At 39.3% G+C, this 19,709-nt stretch overlaps 1 long non-coding RNA gene across 2 annotated transcripts in view; it reads right to left on the bottom strand.

Annotated features, from left to right (window-relative positions):
- The window catches only part of LOC126183668 (uncharacterized), a 76,689-nt gene that overhangs the window by 23,645 nt on the left and 33,335 nt on the right, over nt 1-19,709 (bottom strand). For both annotated transcript variants that reach the window (XR_007536787.1, XR_007536788.1), the window contains exons 5-6: nt 12,089-12,456; nt 11,653-11,752 (exon numbers count right to left, since the gene is read on the bottom strand). This is a non-coding gene — a long non-coding RNA (uncharacterized LOC126183668). The remainder of the gene's footprint in view (nt 1-11,652; nt 11,753-12,088; nt 12,457-19,709) is intronic.

Genomic DNA, 19,709 nt, shown 5'->3' with positions numbered 1-19,709 from the left:
ATATGTGTAAGTAGAACACTAATATGTACGAATACTCTTCATGTCCTAAAATGTATTTCATTTTACAAGTTACAGAAACTACCAATGTCACTTGATACACAAAATTTAACTAACTCAAAGAACTGACTGCTATGGGGAAAAAATTACTTTTGGCAAAGGACCTGATATGCACCTAGTATTACAACACTGGGGATCTTTTGAGAATGATGTTATTGCCTGTAAACAGAATACAATGTGTCATTTGTAAAACATGCATGAGAGTAGTGTTTAGTACATCTACTATCCTACAGCAGCTGTTTCCACTGACACACTTATTAATACTGTGCATTACTCTCATGACAAAAAAGCACAAATTACTATGCAACTAAAAAACCTTACACTACAAGAATGATTTTGAAATTGCACCTCACATTGAAATGACCTACTACTAAAAAAGAGAAAAGGAGAGTATCTTAAGAGATAGATTTTAATTATTGAATCTCAAACCATTCTTTTTTTATAGATAATTCTCAAATAATGGCTGTGTTTCATACTTAAGAACACTACATCTTAAATATCTCCCATGTCCTATAAAACATTACAGTATCAGAAGGACATTATACTAACATGACTTATAAGGGATAACAAAATAACTGTTCTTATCGAGACAGCTGTTCATACTGCACATCTTTCAAAAAACAATTCAAATCTGAATAGACAGTACATTTTAGGGTGACCATAAGTGCCTTGTAAATGTTACAGTGCTCCACAATGTTGAAGAACTTGTGCAACATGGAGGCTTTGGAGATCTGCTGCATAGAAATGCATAATGGTGAGATTTTCTTGCTCTGTATTCAAATTTCATCAGGTAAAAAGGCCCACCAGCTGGCAACTATTGGCCTTTGGAAATGCACATGTAGTTTGGCTGATGAAGTAGTTGAGATGTGTACAACATCAAATGCACTTTTTCAGGTGTAACTTATAACTTGCTTTTCCTCTGTACAAGCACAACATGTATAGCATATCTGCAACTGACTTTGGACCTATAAGCTCCTTTTATATAAGTAAGAAAACAACACCAAGAATACTTACTCCCATTGAACTCATCATCAATAATATTTTCTTTACATTGCGTAGGATCCTGCAGTCTACATTCACATATGTATTCCACAAGCTAAGACATGGTGGATGGTGGAGGGTACTCTATACCATTAATAGTCATTTCCTTTCCTGTGGCATTTGCAAATAGAATGAGGGAGAATCAACCAACTTCATGCCTCAATATGAGCCCTAATTTCTTGTATCTAATCTTCATGGTCCTTATGTGAAATGTATGTTGGGGGCTGTAGAATCATTCTGACATCAGCTTCAGATGCTGGTTCTCTAAATTTTCTGAATAGACATCCTAAAAAAGAATGTGCCTTCCCTCCAGGAATATCCATTTGAGCTCCAAAAGCATCTCTGTAACACCTGCAAGTTTTTTGAACCTATCTGCAAATAATCTAACAGCTTGCCTCTGAATTGTTTTTATACCTTCCTTTAATAAGACATGGTGTGTATCCCAAACACTCAAAGATTACTCAAGAATAGGTCACACTAGCATGCTACATGCAGTCTCATTTACAGTTGAACCACACTTTCCCAATATTTTACCAATAAACTAAAGTCAGTCATTTGCGTTCCTACCACAATCCTCACATACTCATTTGATTTCATATCACTTTGCAATGTTACACCCAGATACTTAATGACATGACTGTGTCAAGCAGGACACTACAAATCATGTACTCAAATGTCACAGTTTTTTCCCCTATGAATCTGCCTTACCTTATATTCTTTCTACATTTAGAGTTCACTGCCATTCATCGCAACAACTAGAAATTTTGCCCAAGTAATTTTATATCTTCTCACAGTCACTAACCTTCCACATCTTCCCGTACACCACAGAATCAATACCAAACAACTGATGATTGCTGCCAACCCTGCCTGCTAGATCAGTTACCCACATAGAAAATAACAGCAGTACTACAACACTTCCCTGGGGCACTCCTGATGATACCCTTGGCTGATGAATACTTATTGTCGAGCAACATATTGGGTTTTATTACTTAAGAAGTCTTCGAGCCACTCACATGTCTGGGACCATATGCTTTTAACTTCATAAACAGTCTGCAGTGAGGCAACTGTAAAAGGCTTCCTGGAAATCTAGATATACGGAATCTGCCTGTTGCCCTTCATCCATAGTTCACAACATATCATGTGGTAAAAGGGCAAGCTGAGTTTGGCATGAGAGGTGCTTTCTAAAACCATGCTGATTCATGCACATAAGCTTTTCTGTCTCAAGGAAATTTATTACATTCAGACTCAGTCTGTGTCACAAATTCTGTATCAAACCATTTAAGGAAATTGACCTAAATTTTGTGAGTTCATTCTTTTACCCGTCTTATATATAGTAGTCACCTGCCCTTTTTCCAGTTGCTTGAGACTTTGTGATGAGTGAGAGATTAATGATAGATGTAAGCTAAGTAAGGGGTGAATTCCAAGGAGTACTCTTTGTAAAACTGAATTGGGAACCTGTTACCTTATTTGTTTTCAACTCTTTCAGGTGTTTCTCTATGGCGGGGATCCTTATTACTATGTTGTCCACACGGGAGTCTGTTCGATGGTCAGATGCTGTTACGCCTTTATGATTATTTTGCATGATTGGTTTGAAAATGTGAATTTTAAAACTTCATCTTTCATTTTCCTACCTTCAGGTGCCTTACCAGACTGTTCAATGAGTGACTGGGTGGAAGCTTTAAATTTGCTTAGCAGTTTTACATAGAACAAGAATTATCTTGGTCTCTCAGCCAGATCTTTTGCTAACGTTTGACAGTGGAAGTAGTTGTACACTTTGCACACAGATCTTTTCTCAGATGCACAAATCTTATCTTTGCCTGTCATCATTTGCATGAAGTGAGAGTCCACCAGCCTTTGCTTCGTCAACATTTGCTGAATTTCATTGTTAAATGATGGTGGCTCTTTTCCATCCTTAATCCACTTACAAGACACATAGTTCTGCAGATCAGAATTCACAATCTGTTTAAACTTTGCCCATACTTCCTCTATTGGAAATAAGTGACATCAGTTCATTGTCTAAGTGAGATGCTAACAGCTACTAATCTGCTCTTTCTAATACAAGCACTCTCCTAGCCTTCTTCACTGATTTATCAACTTCTGTAACCATAGTTGCTATAAAGACATCGTAATCACTAACACCCATCTCTATACCGACGCTGTTGACAGGGCCTGACTTGTTTGCAGCTGCAAGGCCTAAGATATTTCCATTGAGTTTGTGCTGCTGAACTAACTTCTCAAGACAAGTTCAAAAGTACTTCACAAGACTGTCTATTTGTATCCTCCCCTGAACAATGAATCTATAGATGTTCCAATCTGTACATGGTCGGTAAAAGTCACCTCCAATAAGTGTTCTCCAATCTCAGTATTTACGTGCTACTGAGAGTAGAATTTCTTTGAATTACCCTAGAACTGTCACAGAAGAATTGGGTGGCTGGTAAAAGCATCCAACAATTAACTTGGTTTCACCTACAGCTGTTATAAGTGACCAGATAACTTCACTATCACACTCAACTTTGGCCACAATAGAGACAATATTTTTGTCAACTGCAATGACACTGAGCCTTCTGTGGTATCACATCTGTCTTTCCAATATACATTCCATGACTCACTAAATGTCTCAGAGCTTCTTACTTAATATTTAGGCTAGCTCTCTGTCCCATGAATAATTTGAGTGTGAGAACTTTCCTGAAGGTCAGTAAATTTGGAAACTTTGTTGAATGTAGTCTGACTTCCCTTTCTGTGTACTGACTGGTGAGCACTCATCAGAATACCTAAAACTACCACCTAGCCTAAAAAAAACCTCTGTATGTTCTCCACAAGTACTCTGCTACCCACGTAGCTGCTTCCTTTGTGTAACAAAACCCTGACATATCAGGGTGAGTCCTAAAAATCCCCGCCCAATAATGCAGGTATAGAAATCTGCAGCCAAGACTCACAGAGTCGACAAAGCCACTGGTTGAGACCCTTCATTTGACTTCAAACCAAAGGTACTGACCAACTCTGGGAACAATGCTGCAAATTGTGAGCTCTGCTAGCATCCCGCATGAGAGACCAGCAACCTTCACTACCTCCACCAGATTCTTATATGAACAGAGAATGGCCTCAGAATCCATGTGACACGCACTGTTGGTGCCAACATGTGTCACAACTTGCAAACATCTGCAGCCTGCACTCTCAATAGCCACAGACAAGACTGTCTTCACATCTCTGGTGAAGCCCCCCCAGCAGAAGCACTGAGTACACATTGACTCTCTTTCCAGTCGTGAACATTATCTTCCTAAGGTGGCTCCATAATGCACCCGCTCGGACTCTGCTGAAGGAGCAGCGAGCTGCTCACCCACAGGACAAATAGGTGAGGACAGATGGCCAGCCTCCACATTGGCATTCAGCTGTTTGTGAACTGCAGCCAGCCCCTCCTACCATACCTACCAAAGCAGAATAAAGGGAAGACAAACTTGACTTTAAGCTAAAATGGAATTATGTAACAGTCTAGTAACTTCCAACCTCAAGGGATGGACTGCTGGCTACATGCATTAATGTGGTCAACTATATACCACAGAGTATCTCTTTTATTGTAACAGTGGACCTCAACACAAGCTATAAAAACTGAAATGAGAATTTTTTATGTCTTGGTCACATTTCGGTGTTTGTAAGCTTACTGCACAGTAGCTCAGTGCATATGATTTTGCATCACACCATGACAAATCAGTTTTGAGCAATCAGGACTGCTCTAATTGAGCAACCATCATATAAGATCTCTTATAGAAACATATGAAAGCACAGAAAAAGTTTCATAATTGAGGACATAAGATAGGATGTAGACTGTTTCCAATATTGTCATAACCTAAAAATTAAATTCTCATACACCAGTGCAGTGTGGCTGGACTGTTGGAAAGTGAGAACAACTTCAAAATCTGGTTGAAGTGCGCTCAACTATCCTGTTTAATGTCTGCACTGTTAAATATGTACCTCCTTATCTTATGGAGTACATTTCTTCCAGTGCATTCCAACACTAAAATCATTAGTCAATCGAAAAACAAACTCCATTACAAAAAAGAACAAAAAAGCCTGCTACTGAACATCTGTATTAGTGCATTATTATACCATAAACTAGATGTTAGGCATAAATATAAGTAAGAGACAATGTATTTTAACTCAATAGTTGTAAAAGAATGAAAGTTTTTCACAACACAGATCACACCTTTTTATAAAATATGTTTCCAACAAGGAATCCGTTTTCAGTAGCTTGAACCTACCTGTTTCTGACAAATGAGTCCACATTTCAACTATACAAGGCCACAATAAAAGCTATGGAAAATTCCTATCGAACACACATGATATAAAAGTTATGAAATGGATGTCCTATTTTAACCAATAAGATACCCTAAGTGCAATGCTATGTAATGTTGGGAATATCTGCAAAAATCTTAAAATCTAGTTGAAGTTTTAGTTAGTTGAAAATTTTCATATCCACATTACCAACAATGCCACATTTTATCTCCTGGAGTGAACAGCAGACAACACAATGTATCACCAGTTATAGTGGGCATGTTGTTGTTGTTGTGGTCTTCAGTCCTGAGACTGGTTTGATGCAGCTCTCCATGCTACTCTATCCTGTGCAAGCTTCTTCATCTCCCAGTACCTACTGCAACCCACATCCTTCTGAATCTGCTTAGTGTATTCATCTCTTGGTCTCCCCCTACGATTTTTACCCTCCACACTGCCCTCCAATGCTAAATTTGTGATCCCTTGACGGCTCAGAACAAGTCCTACCAGCCGATAACTTCTTCTGGTCAAGTTGTACCACAAACTTCCCTTCTCCCCAATCCTATTCAATACTTCCTCATTAGTTATGTGATCTACCCATCTAATCTTCAGCATTCTTCTGTAGCACCACATTTCGAAAGCTTCTATTCTCTTCTTGTCCAAACTATTTACCGTCCATGTTTCACTTCCATACATGGCTACACTCCATACAAATACTTTCAGAAATGACTTCCTGACACTTAAATCTATACTCGATGTTAACAAATTTCTCTTCTTCAGAAACGTTTTCCTTGCCATTGCCAGTCTACATTTTATATCCTCTCTACTTCGACCATCATCAGTTATTTTGCTCCCCAAATAGCAAAACTCCTTTACTACTTTAAGTGTCTCATTTCCTAATCTAATTCCCTCAGCATCACCCGACTTATTTTGACTACATTCCATTATCCTCGTTTTGCTTTTGTTGATGTTCATCTTATATCCTCCCTTCAAGACGCCATCCATTCTGTTCAACTGCTCTTCCAAAGTCCTTTGCTGTCTCTGACAGAATTACAATGTCATCGGCGAACCTCAAAGTTTTTATTTCTTCTCCATGGATTTTAATACCTAGTCCAAATTTTTCTTTTGTTTCCTTTACTGCTTGCTCAATATACAGATTGAATAACATCAGGGAGAGGCTACAACCCTGTCTTACTCACTTCCCAACCACTGCTTCCCTTTCATGTCCCTCGCCTCTTATAACTGCCATCTGGTTTCTGTACAAATTGTAAATAGCCTTTCGCTCCCTGTATTTTACCCCTGCCACCTTTAGAATTTGAAACAGAGTATTCCAGTCAACATTGTCAAAAGCTTTCTCTAAGTCTACAAATGCTAGAAACTTAGGTTTGCCTTTCCTTAATCTTTCTTCTAAGATAAGTCGTAAGGTCAGTATTGCCTCATGTGTTCCAGTATTTCTACGGAATCCAAACTGATCTTCCCCGAGGTCGGCTTCTACTACTTTTTCCATTCATCTGTAAAGAATACGTGTTAGTATTTTGCAGCTGTGGCTTATTAAACTGTTTGTTCGGTAATTTTCACATCTGTCAACACCTGCTTTCTTTGGGATTGGAATTATTATATTCTTCTTGAAGTCTGAGGGTATTTCGCCTGTTTCATACATTTTGCTCACCAGATGGTAGAGTTTTGTCAGGACTGGCTCTCCCAAGGCCGTCAGTAGTTCCAATGGAATGTTGTCTACTCCGGGGGCCTTGTGTCGGCTCAGGTCCTTCAGTGCTCTGTCAAACTCTTCACGCAGTATCGTATCTCCCATTTCATCTTGATCTACATCCTCTTCCATTTCCATAATATAGTCCTCAAGTACATCGCCCTTGTATAGACCCTCTATATACTCCTTCCACCTTTCTGTTTTCCCTTCTTTGCTTAGAACTGAGTTTCCATCTGAGCTCTTGATGTTCATACAAGTGGTTCTCTTATCTCCAAAGGTCTCTTTAATTTTCCTGTAGGCAGTATCTACCTTACCCCTAGTGAGATAAGCCTCTACATCCTTACATTTGTCCTCTAGCCATCCCTGCTTAGCCATTTTGCACTTCCTGTCAATCTCATTTTTGAGACGTTTGTATTCCTTTTTGCCTGCTTCATTTACTGCATTTTTATATTTTCTCCTTTCATCAATTAAATTCAATATTTCTTCTGTTACCCAACGATTTCTACTAGCCCTCGTCTTTTTACCTACTTGATCCTCTGCTGCCCTCACTACTTCATCCCTCAAAGCCACCCATTCTTCTTCTACTGTATTTCTTTCCCCCATTCCTGTCAATTGATCCCTTATGCTCTCCCTGAAACTCTGTACAACCTCTGGTTCTTTCAGTTTATCCAGGTCCCATCTCCTTAAATTCCGACCTTTTTGCAGTTTCTTCAGTTTTAATCTACAGGTCATAACCAATAGATTGTGGTCAGAGTCCACATCTGCCCCTGGAAATGTCTTACAATTTAAAACCTGGTTCCTAAATCTCTGTCTTACCATTATACACTCCTGGAAATTGAAATAAGAACACCGTGAATTCATTGTCCCAGGAAGGGGAAACTTTATTGACACATTCCTGGGGTCAGATACATCACATGATCACACTGACAGAACCACAGGCACATAGACACAGGCAACAGAGCATGCACAATGTCGGCACTAGTACAGTGTATATCCACCTTTCGCAGCAATGCAGGCTGCTATTCTCCCATGGAGACGATCATAGAGATGCTGGATGTAGTCCTGTGGAACGGCTTGCCATGCCATTTCCACCTGGCGCCTCAGTTGGACCAGCGTTCATGCTGGACGTGCAGACCGCATGAGACGACGCTTCATCCAGTCCCAAACATGCTCAATGGGGGACAGATCCGGAGATCTTGCTGGCCAGGGTAGTTGACTTACACCTTCTAGAGCACGTTGGGTGGCACGGGATACATGCGGACGTGCATTGTCCTGTTGGAACAGCAAGTTCCCTTGCCGGTCTAGGAATGGTAGAACGATGGGTTCGATAACGGTTTGGATGTACCGTGCACTATTCAGTGTCCCCTCGACGATCACCAGTGGTGTACGGCCAGTGTAGGAGATCGCTCCCCACACCATGATGCCGGGTGTTGGCCCTGTGTGCCTCGGTCGTATGCAGTCCTGATTGTGGCGCTCACCTGCACGGCGCCAAACACGCATACGACCATCATTGGCACCAAGGCAGAAGCGACTCTCATGTGGCGCTCACCTGCACGGCGCCAAACACGCATACGACCATCATTGGCACCAAGGCAGAAGCGACTCTCATCGCTGAATACGACACGTCTCCATTCGTCCCTCCATTCACGCCTGTCGCGACACCACTGGAGGCGGGCTGCACGATGTTGGGGCGTGAGCGGAAGACGGCCTAACGGTGTGCGGGACCGTAGCCCAGCTTCATGGAGACGGTTGCGAATGGTCCTCGCCGAGACCCCAGGAGCAACAGTGTCCCTAATTTGCTGGGAAGTGGCGGTGCGGTCCCCTACGGCACTGCGTAGGATCCTACGGTCTTGGCGTGCATCCGTGCGTCGCTGCGGTCCGGTCCCAGGTCGACGGGCACGTGCACCTTCCGCCGACCACTGACGACAACATCGATGTACTGTGGAGACCTCACGCCCCACGTGTTGAGCAATTCGGCGGTACGTCCACCCGGCCTCCCGCATGCCCACTATACGCCCTCGCTCAAAGTCCGTCAACTGCACATACGGTTCACGTCCACGCTGTCGCGGCATGCTACCAGTGTTAAAGACTGCGATGGAGCTCCGTATGCCACGGCAAACTGGCTGACACTGCCGGCGGCGGTGCACAAATGCTGCGCAGCTAGCGCCATTCGACGGCCAACACCGCGGTTCCTGGTGTGTCTGCTGTGCCGTGCGTGTGATCATTGGTTGTACAGCCCTCTCGCAGTGTCCGGAGCAAGTATGGTGGGTCTGACACACCGGTGTCAATGTGTTCTTTTTTCCATTTCCAGGAGTGTATAATCTATCTGATACCTTTTAGTATCTCCAGGGTTCTTCCATGTATACAACCTTCTATCATGATATAGTGGGCATAGGGTACAATAAATCAAATCCCTCAAAATAATGCCAAAGTAGCATCTGAAAGTTACATAAGTTACATTGCTCCAAATATAATGCATTCTCAAGAGCAGTATCCCAGGCAACAACTGATGGGTCTCATTCGTTCATGACAGCAATGACTTTTTTTGTGTGTGTGCGTGTGTGTGTGTGGGGGGGGGGGGGGGGGGGGGGGGTGCAGAATACTGATTAATGTATTTCATACAGCTGGAATAGTTCGGACAGATATATTCTCGAAGCACCTACTTTGAGGTGGTAATGTGAGGGTACAATTTGAAAGTTCAGACCAATTATTACTATTTATATTAATATAAATAATAACATGGAGTTACATCTGTCTTTGATCAAAATATTAGAAATATGTTTAAATATTTGATTATCCAAATCATTAAAGTGGAAAATGACAAAGCAAATGCAGAATGAAGACTTATGCTCTTTGAATCCAAATATGCAAACACAATAAAACAAAACTAGTCACCACTGCATGATGAATGTTCAATACTGAAGTGTTATCTTTCTTTTCTGTAAGATAGTCAGTACAGTCTGCACTTCCCTCACGTAATGTACACTTCAGTGCTTTGTAATACTGCTTGTCATTATGTGGTATGTACTACTCTGTCAATGTCATCATGTCTTTTAGTTTTGCGAGTTTTAATGACAGCTTTCCTTAATATGCACACTGAGCCGTGAGGGTAATATTCTGAGATTGCTTCAGCAGCTTGAACCTGCAAAAGATAGGGATGCTTGCAGATACACTACATTCTATGACATCACTGTTGTGAATGACACAAAATACATTACTCAGTAAATAGACACTAGAAATCTATCTTTGGTGTCACCTTTAAAGGTTTCTAGGAAGTTAAGGATTTTGATGACTCACAAAGTCACTATTTATAGTAGTAGTAGTAGTAGTGATTACACGGGACTTTGATGGTGATATCTTTTTCACTATTTTCTTATATTCCTTTCCCCCCCCCCCCCCCCCCCCCCACAACAGTTGTCTGAGAATGTGTATAGATGTCTAATATCTCCATTCAATATATTCCCAAAGTAGTGTTTCAGAAAGCTGATTGTCTCATTTGCACTTTTCTTTCCAGTCGATTCATCATACATATATAAGAGTGCTGTCTAATTCTTGGTTCCATAGACATAGAAGTTATACATCCAAAGTTGACAACAGTAAAATGCATCAGTAGATGGTTCAAAAATGGTACCTTTTGTCCCATCCTAACCTAAACAAAAACAATATAGAATGAAACTCCACTACTCTACATAGCAACATATAAACAGACATTCATTTCTGAAAATGTTGAATTTCACATGTACCTTAAACTTGAAGCTGCAATCTCAACAACCCCTTGCCCTGTTGTTGGTCTACATTTCATGATACTTCATACTGTTATTGAACCACTTAAGTATTGATGTTATTGATTTTCTATTCCACAGAACAATGTGAAGACATCAGTTTTCTCATCATTTGTAAGAATCAACAAGCAGTTTCCCTTGCATCTGCAGTCTGTAGCAGGCTTCCTGCTTGGTAGAACTTTTCCAGTAAAACCTATACATTCTTCACTCCTAGCACTTCTCAACTTCCTCAGATTCTTTTTCCACGTCATTGGATTTCTCAACCACTTTCACCTGCTTTCATAACTCACATTTACATTTTCCTGTGAAGATTCATTTCCTATGTCACTGCCTGAATCTGCTCAAGGTTCACTCACATCACTACTCTCCAATATTTAACCAACTACCAGCTGGAGAACTCAAAGCAACATGCACAAGAGTCAGAATGTGCTTCTCTCTACTGAGTAACTGCTGAAACACATTGGGGCAAGAGAGAGGTACATCTTGAAAGAGCCTCTTTTTTGCCCAAAATGCAAAAGGTATTAAAGTTTTAATCACATGTATTACCATCAGTTTCCAGTGAATCTGCCTCATTGTTGCATCAGACAGGCAACTAATTTTATGGCATACACAGATGCAATAAGCAGTTTTTCATGACTTTTGGAGTTACCACCCTCTTGCTCCAAACCCTTCAATTGTGACTGACTGGAAACATGCTAGTATAACGCTGATATGTAAGAATACACTTCATGTCATAAAATGTATTTCATTTTACAAGTTACAGAAACTACTAATATCACATTACTCACATAAGATACCTACCTCAAATAATTGACTTGTATAGGAAAAATTACTTTGGACAAAGGACCTGACATGCACATAGTACCACAACACCAAAATGTATTGAAAATGATATCATTACCTGTAAACAGAAATCAATGTGCCATTAGCAAAACACACATGACAGAAGGACTCAGTACATGTACCATACTACAAGCAGCTCTTCCCACTGACACACTTATTAACATTATGCATTACTTACATGACAAAAAAGCACAAATTACTATGCAAAGGAAGAACCTTACACTACAAGGACACTATAAAGAATGAATCACAAATTGCGCCTTATATTAAAATGAACATATACCCCAAAATACTAATATCTTCAAAGACTATATATTGCTGATAAACACATTGGCTCTCAAACCATTCTTTTTTGATAGATAATTTTCAAATAACTGCTGTGTGTCATACTTACGGCACAAAGGAGTTAATGACAATAGCTGCCAGTGATCATTGATTTAAATCGAAATTGAAAGTTGAAAATTTCTGCTGGATTGGGATTCAAACTCAGGTCTCCTGCTTACTAGGCAGATGTGCTGACTACTGCGCCATCCAGACACAGTGTCATCGTAACTGCATGGACTGCCCTAGGACACCTGCATCAGATGTAAATTGTTAACTTAAACACACAATACTGATGCAGTGCCCCTTGCCTGTTATTCTTGTTACTTGTGGGAGTTCACTGATTCCCTTATGAGTTCGAGTGTTGTGCGCATCTGCACTGAAGTGATCATTGGCCATCCTCGCCTTAATTATATATGTGGTGTGTCCTCTTGTACACATCTGCAAGAACAGAAACAACATATATAATAACCACATGATTAGTGAATCACATTCTTTGTGCTCTCTCTGAACTCAGCATCAATAAAATTTTCTTTACATGGTGTAGAATCTTGCAATACAAACATACTAGAATAAAAGATAGTCAAGCTTGATTGCAAAGCCGAACTGGAATTACACAACAGTCTAGTAACTTTTCAAACCCATGGGATAGTCTCTTGTCTATTTGAATTAATAACGTCAATTATATACCACAGTGTTTAACTGTTATTATACGTGTGCATCTCAAAACAATATATACAGATTGATATGAGATTTTTTTTACTCAGATTCTTGTTTCTGTGTATTTAACCTTATTGTACAGTAGCTCCATGTATATAATTTTACACTATACTTGGAGCACTCATGGCTATTCCTGCTGAGCAAGATGCATATGAGATCTCTTATGAAAACTTATATAAGCACAGCAAGCATTTCATAATAACATAACATACAGCATGTCAAAAACCTAAAAATCATGAATGCCATGTGGCTGGACTGTTGGGAATACAGAGAACAACATCTAAATCTGGTTCAAAGTATAATCAGCTGCCCATTTAATGTCTGAACTGTTAAATATGTACTTACTTGTCTTCTGAAGCACTTTGGCCTCAGCATATTAGAATATTTATATCACTGTCAATATTTTGAAATTACAACTCCTTCTTTTTAGACGATCAATAAAGCTTGTTATTGAACACGTGTATAGGTGTGTAATTATACCATCAAACAATGGAAAACTGAGGATGGAATGTAACAATATTATGAGAAGGAAAGTTGCTACTCACAATATAGCAGAGATGTTGAGTCACAGATAGGCACAACAAAAAGACTCTGACAATTAAAGCTTTCAGCCATTAAGGACTTTGTCAACAGTAGACATGCATATTCACACACACACACACACACACACACACACACACACACAAACGAACCTCACACACACAACTGCAGTCTCAGTACAAGAGAAATTTGTTAATGTCCAATTTAGACTTAAGTGTTACGATGTCTTTTCTGAAGGTATTTGTATGGAGTGTAGCCATGTGTGGATGTGAAGCATGGACAATAAACAGTTTAGACAAGCAGAGAAGAACTTTTTGAAATGTGCTGCTACAGAAGATTGCTGAAGATTAGATGGGTACGTTGTGTAACTAATGAGGACATACTGAATGGAATTGGGGGTAAAAACAAAAATGTTGCACACCTTCACAAAAAAGGAATCAGTTGGTAGGACACATTCTGAGACATCAAAGGATCACCAATTCAGTATTTTATGAAAGTCTGGGGTGGGAGTGCAAAAATCATAGAGGGACACCAGAGATGAATCCTGTTGGGAAGCATCCTCAGAATGCTGTTAATTACTGGTGCACTACAGGTCAAACCACCAGATTGATTTACAAATTGGCCATCAGCGTGCATGGGAGAACTGTGAGTGCACTCCTGCTGTCATATATCATAACTCCAGGTGTGGGTCCGGTGAGTCTAGTATGCAGACAAGCTGGCTGCAGATCCTCAAATCACCTGCTCCTAACCAATACATGGCCAGCACTGGCACTGAGGCAGAACCAGCTCTCTTCACAAAACACAACAGACCTCCATCCTGCCCTCCAATGAGCTCTCGCTTGACACCACTGAACTCGCAAATTGCAGTGGTTTGGGGTCAGTGGAATGCACGCAACAAGGCTTCTGACTTGTTACTACCCTTGAAGTAACTGATTAGAAATAGTTCATTGTGTCACTGTGCTGCCAACTGCTGCACAAATTGCTGCTGCAGATACAGTATGATGTGCAACAGCCATATGCCAAACACAATGGTCTTACCCTTCAGAAGTGCCACATGGCCATACGGAGTCATCTTCTTTCGATCATATGTTCCCCTGATGACCGCTACCAGTAATCATGTACAATGGCTACATTCCTGACAAGTCTTTCTGCAGTATTGCAGAAGGAACATACAGCCTCCCATGGCCCTATTATGTGACCTTGTTCAAAGTCAGTGAGGTATTGCTAATGGTGTCTTCATCACCTTGATGTCCTTATAAGTCATGCTAGTATAGCACCCTTCTGCTGCTGTAATCACATCACAAAAACAGAGTTGTGCGATATAAATGAAAGTTGCAAAATGTGTTTCTACATCTAAAAGATGATGTCTATTAAAAATTTTTTTACACTCAAAAGAGTGGCACGAGTAACACCACTATTAGGATGCAAATCAAGTTTACTTTAAATACACACTGAAATAGTCATGAGCATTAGTTGCCTATAAGATTGGATGCAGTGAGTTGATTTTAGAGTGTTTTGTGTGTACAGGTCACCATGTGACAATATTAGCATCTTTCTGAAAAAAATTACTAGCTTATTGAGAATGAATAATACAGCATCTTATTATATGTGGAGACTTCAACATTGACATGGGAAAAGACACAAAAATAAGACAGGATTTTGAAGAACTGTTAATACAGCATAACATGAAAGTGACAATAACTGCACCAACAAGAGTGACTTCACACAGCGAGACAGTTATTGACAACATAATTACTAATATGTGTAACTATGAGTCACATGTAGTTCATACAGCAATATCTGATCATCATGGACAATTAATCAGCTTTTGCAGAAGTAATGACACAGTATCAGAACCAAAATGAACAACCAAAGAAATTAGGATCATCAGTGAACAAAATATCAACAACTTTAGAACAATGTTAAGTAAGGAAACCTGGAATGAAACCCTAGAGGCCCAGAGTGTAAATGAAAAATATGATGCATTTATTTCAACAATTAAGTACTATTTTAATGAAGCATTTCCAAAAAGTAAAGAGACAAGAAAGGCAGCACGATCAAACACAGTGGATTACCAGTGAAATACTTGAACAGCGAAGGAAGCTTCAGGATCTGAGACGGATGGGCGAAGCTGAAAACTATAAAATGTTAAAAAAGAAGTATAGAAAAAAAAGAGAAGCCAAAGCAAGAGCAATTGACACCACCATAATGAACTCAAACAACAAGGCAAAGGCACCTTGGGATGCAATCAATGCTGAAAGAAAGGAAAAAGATGGGTCAAACAAAGAAGAAGGTATTAGGTCAATTAAAGTAGACAACACAGTGGTCACAGATGGCATGAAAATAGCAAACATACTGAATAATAACTATGTCAATGTAGTAGAAAACTTAAAATTGGAAAGAAATAGTCAAAAACAGAAGGGTATTAAGGTACCAAAAAAATCATGCAGTACTATGTTCTTGCGACCAGTCATGGAAGATGAATTACGGAAAACTATACAGAAACTGAAGTCCAAGAAATCAGCTGCCGATGATGAAATATCAAATCATGTAATAAAGCTGGCAAGTGAGCAGATAATAACACCACTGCTGAACATAGCAAACTGTTCTTTCAGAGATGCAATTTTTCCAAGAAAACTGAAGATAATGAAGGTGGTGCCAGTGTACAAGAAAGGGTATAAGGATGACCCCAACAACTAGAGACCAGTTTCACTGATATCAGGTTTCTCAAAAATCCTAGAAATGCTTATGTATACCAGATTAGTTAATTATTTGGACAAACATAACATTTTCATACCCACACAACATGGTTTCAGAAAGGGTAAATCTACAGAATCAGCAATTGCCAGTCTAACAGAATACATTTTACAGCCCATAGATGAGAAAAAGGTTGTGTCTGCAATGTTTCTGGATCTTTCAAAAGCATTTGACACCATTGACCATGAAATGCTGATACAAAAATTGGGCAACTACGGCATTCAAGGGCAACCAGGTGAATGGATAAAATCATACTTGTGCAACCGCAAGCAGTATGTATCATTAGGAAACTCATACCAATCAGAAACCAAACCCATCAAATAAGGAGTGTCACAGGGTTCGGTAATGGGCCCATTGTTATTTAATGTGTTTGTTAATGTTATAGGTGTTGAGGAGGAAGAAAAGAAAATATTGTATGCTGATGACATGACAATACTAAATAGTGACCAAAATATGGAACAGCTTGAGAGAAGAGCATACATATCTGCAAATGTCACAGCTCAATGGCTGTTGGAAAATGAACTGGTTATAAATCTAAAAAAGACTATTTATGCAGTGTTTAAAAACAAGGAGAAAGCTGTAGACATGGATTTAGAGGTTGATGGAACAAGACTGGAAGAAGTAGAATCTGCTAGATTCTTAGGTATTCTTGTGGCTAATGAACTGAAATGGAAAAAAACATATTAATAATGTCTGTAAGAAACTGAGCTCTGTCATATTCTTAATGATGCAGCTATCACAGTATTCAGACAAGAACCTTCTGTGTACAGTGTATCATGGACTTTTCGAACCATACTTACAGTATGGAGTGACTGTGTAGGGAAACTCAAACAAACAAGAGACAAAATGAGTGTTCACATCACAAAAAATACAATTAGGGCCATTTTAAGAAGAAAGACCTCTGAAATGTGAAGAAACTGTTTCAAGAAGTTATGTATCTTAACTTTTTCATTGTTGTGTATATACAAAACAATAATGTACATCACAAAAAAAGGTAGTGAGGACTGGATTACAAATGCTAGTGTACACACCCACAATACAAGAAGGAAGAATGAAGTACGGAGCATACCCCACCGACTGGCAATGCTAGAAAAAGGACCCCAGTACTCTGGTATCAGACTACCAAGAAGTCTGCCTAAAAACCTGCAAGATAGTGTACTCGACAATGAATTTCCAAAGAAACTTAAAGACCATCTCATTGAAAAAGAGTTTCACAGTGTTGCAGAATACTTATGCCATTAAATTTGTATATATTGTTATTCATTATCAATTATGTAAAAATGTAAGCTAAAAGTGTAGAAAAATAAGTGATAATGAATGTTAATACTTTGACATGTCCTATATTACTTGTACATTTACTGTACACTATGTAATCTTACAGGTTCAAATAAAATTCAATTCAATTCAATTCAACATTTATATCTACTTACATAGCCAGGAGCCTGGCAACAGCATGAGGTCACTGGCTGCAGCAAAAAATCACACTTCCATCTGGTCATGAGACACAAGGGGCAGCACATCCCTTTTTGAAGGGTGACTATTTAAGCCAAACTAGGAACCACTGCAGACAGTTCCTGCCAATGAAAGCTGGCCATGTCATGTGCCAACTGGTTACAGTCCAACACTTAAGCTCATGTCAAAATGCCATCGGGGAAGACTAGGTTAGGAGTTAGGCTTTGTAGTAGGCAACAGTTCTTCAAGTGCTAGTTTTTCCTGTATTAGTTCCAGTGCCTGGGAGTTTATTGGCGACTCTATCCCAGAACTGTATTTAGTTGTATTTTAGTTATTTTCTTTTTGCAATGCCAGCTAATAAAGCAGCTGTTTGTAACATTTCAATTAGTAACAAAAAGTAGGATTTTTTAAAAATTTCATTCCTTGCAAATGTAATGTACATACATGAACACCTCAAACATTGCTGCACTCAGTAACATTGGGCTCATAAAGTCAAATTATGGTATAATACTGATCTATCAGCAAGAACATGCAACTCAGAACATATCTGGTATAAGACTTGTCAAAATAATTGAAACAGTGCAGTTAACCTGATTCTTTTATTTAATATTGATAATTTGTTAAATGTTCTTATCAGTTATACATTGTTCTCTGTACAACTATAAAGTAAAACCATATTATCTGTAGATATATATGACATGTCTCACTGACAAATGAGTCAACATTGCAATTATACAAAACTACAACAGAAGTTATGGAAAATTCCTAGTTAACACATATGATGTGAAAATTATGAAATTGATGTCCAGTTCTAACTAATAAGAGATCCTAAGTTCAGCGTTATGTGAATGTTGGAAATACTTGCAAACACCTTAAAATCTGTTTGAAGTTGTAACTAGTTAAATATTTTTATTTTTGCATCACCAACAATTCCACACTTTATCACCTGGAGTGTGCGACAGACCACATGGATCATTATCAGTAATAATGTCCATAGCTGGACTGTTGAGAATACTGAGAACAGCATCTAAATCTCGTTCAGTGTGTACTCAGCTGCCCCATTTAATGTCTGCACTGTTTAATATATATACTTCCATGTCTTCTGCAGTACAATGGAAACAGCACAATCCACCACTTATATAACTGGTGAATTAAAACAATAACTCCATAATGTATAATGTATAATGTAATTTTCCGCACTTGTGACACAGTCCTTTGATGCGTTTTATCTACTCATTGTTCTCTGTAAGATTATAAAGCAAAATCATATTATCCTTACATATATATGAACCTGTTACTGGCAAATGGGTCCACACTTCAACTACACAAAGCCGCAATAAGGCTCTGGGAAACTGCTACCAAATGTGGTGTGAAAATTATGAAATAGATGTACTATTCCAATCAATAAGAGACCCTAAGTGCAGGCCTGTATACACGTTGGGAATACTTGCAAACATCCTAAAATCTAGTTGAATTTGCAGTTAGATAAATATTTCCATTTCTGCATGACCAACAGAACTTCACTTGGTTTTATGAGCCTGATGTTCTTGAGTGAAGGTATGTTTTAAGTGTTCATAAGTATAAATGAAATTCACGTTCATCCCAGCCAAAAGATGAAATACAGTCTTACAGTGCCTACAAAGAATCTGAATCGTTTCGTTCTTTCGGTATGGATCTGTGAAGTTTTGCGTCTAGCTAACTTTCCTGACTATCACATTGTATGATTTTGTGCTGATGTGCTACAGTGCATGCACACTCACCACTCATCTGGTTTAGCAGATGACTACAGCAGACGATGCAGATAGGCCGTGAGCAAAGCGGACTGAAGTAGTGGAACTTCTCTCTGCCATGCTCTGCCTTGCTGCAGCCCAGGGGGTTTTCCTGGAGAGAAGTATGAGACAGAAAGAGCTCCCTGAATGGTACTTCCCATGCTGACATCAAATGATTGACATGCTTGTCCGAGCAAGGTAGTGTTTTACAGTGAATGTCTTTTGTGCTGTGTGACTTTGAAGATGCGACTTGCCATGATGTGCAGTGACAATATTCTGGACATATACACTTGCAGAGAAGCCAACACTGGTATGTCTGTATTGTACACATTGGCTGATTGTGGGCATTTACAAAGCCTTAGAATTTTGAATAAACAGATCAATTCGACATTGATGTTTTTCATGCTACCCCTAGCTTCACAGGATCAGTAGGCTGCTTCTGCACCACAGAATTCT

The sequence above is a fragment of the Schistocerca cancellata genome, chromosome 4, assembly GCF_023864275.1.
Source record: "Schistocerca cancellata isolate TAMUIC-IGC-003103 chromosome 4, iqSchCanc2.1, whole genome shotgun sequence".
In the NCBI taxonomy this organism is placed as follows: domain Eukaryota; kingdom Metazoa; phylum Arthropoda; class Insecta; order Orthoptera; family Acrididae; genus Schistocerca; species Schistocerca cancellata.
The sequence above is the reverse complement of the archived record's forward strand: the minus strand, read 5'-3'. Positions and strand labels throughout refer to the sequence as shown.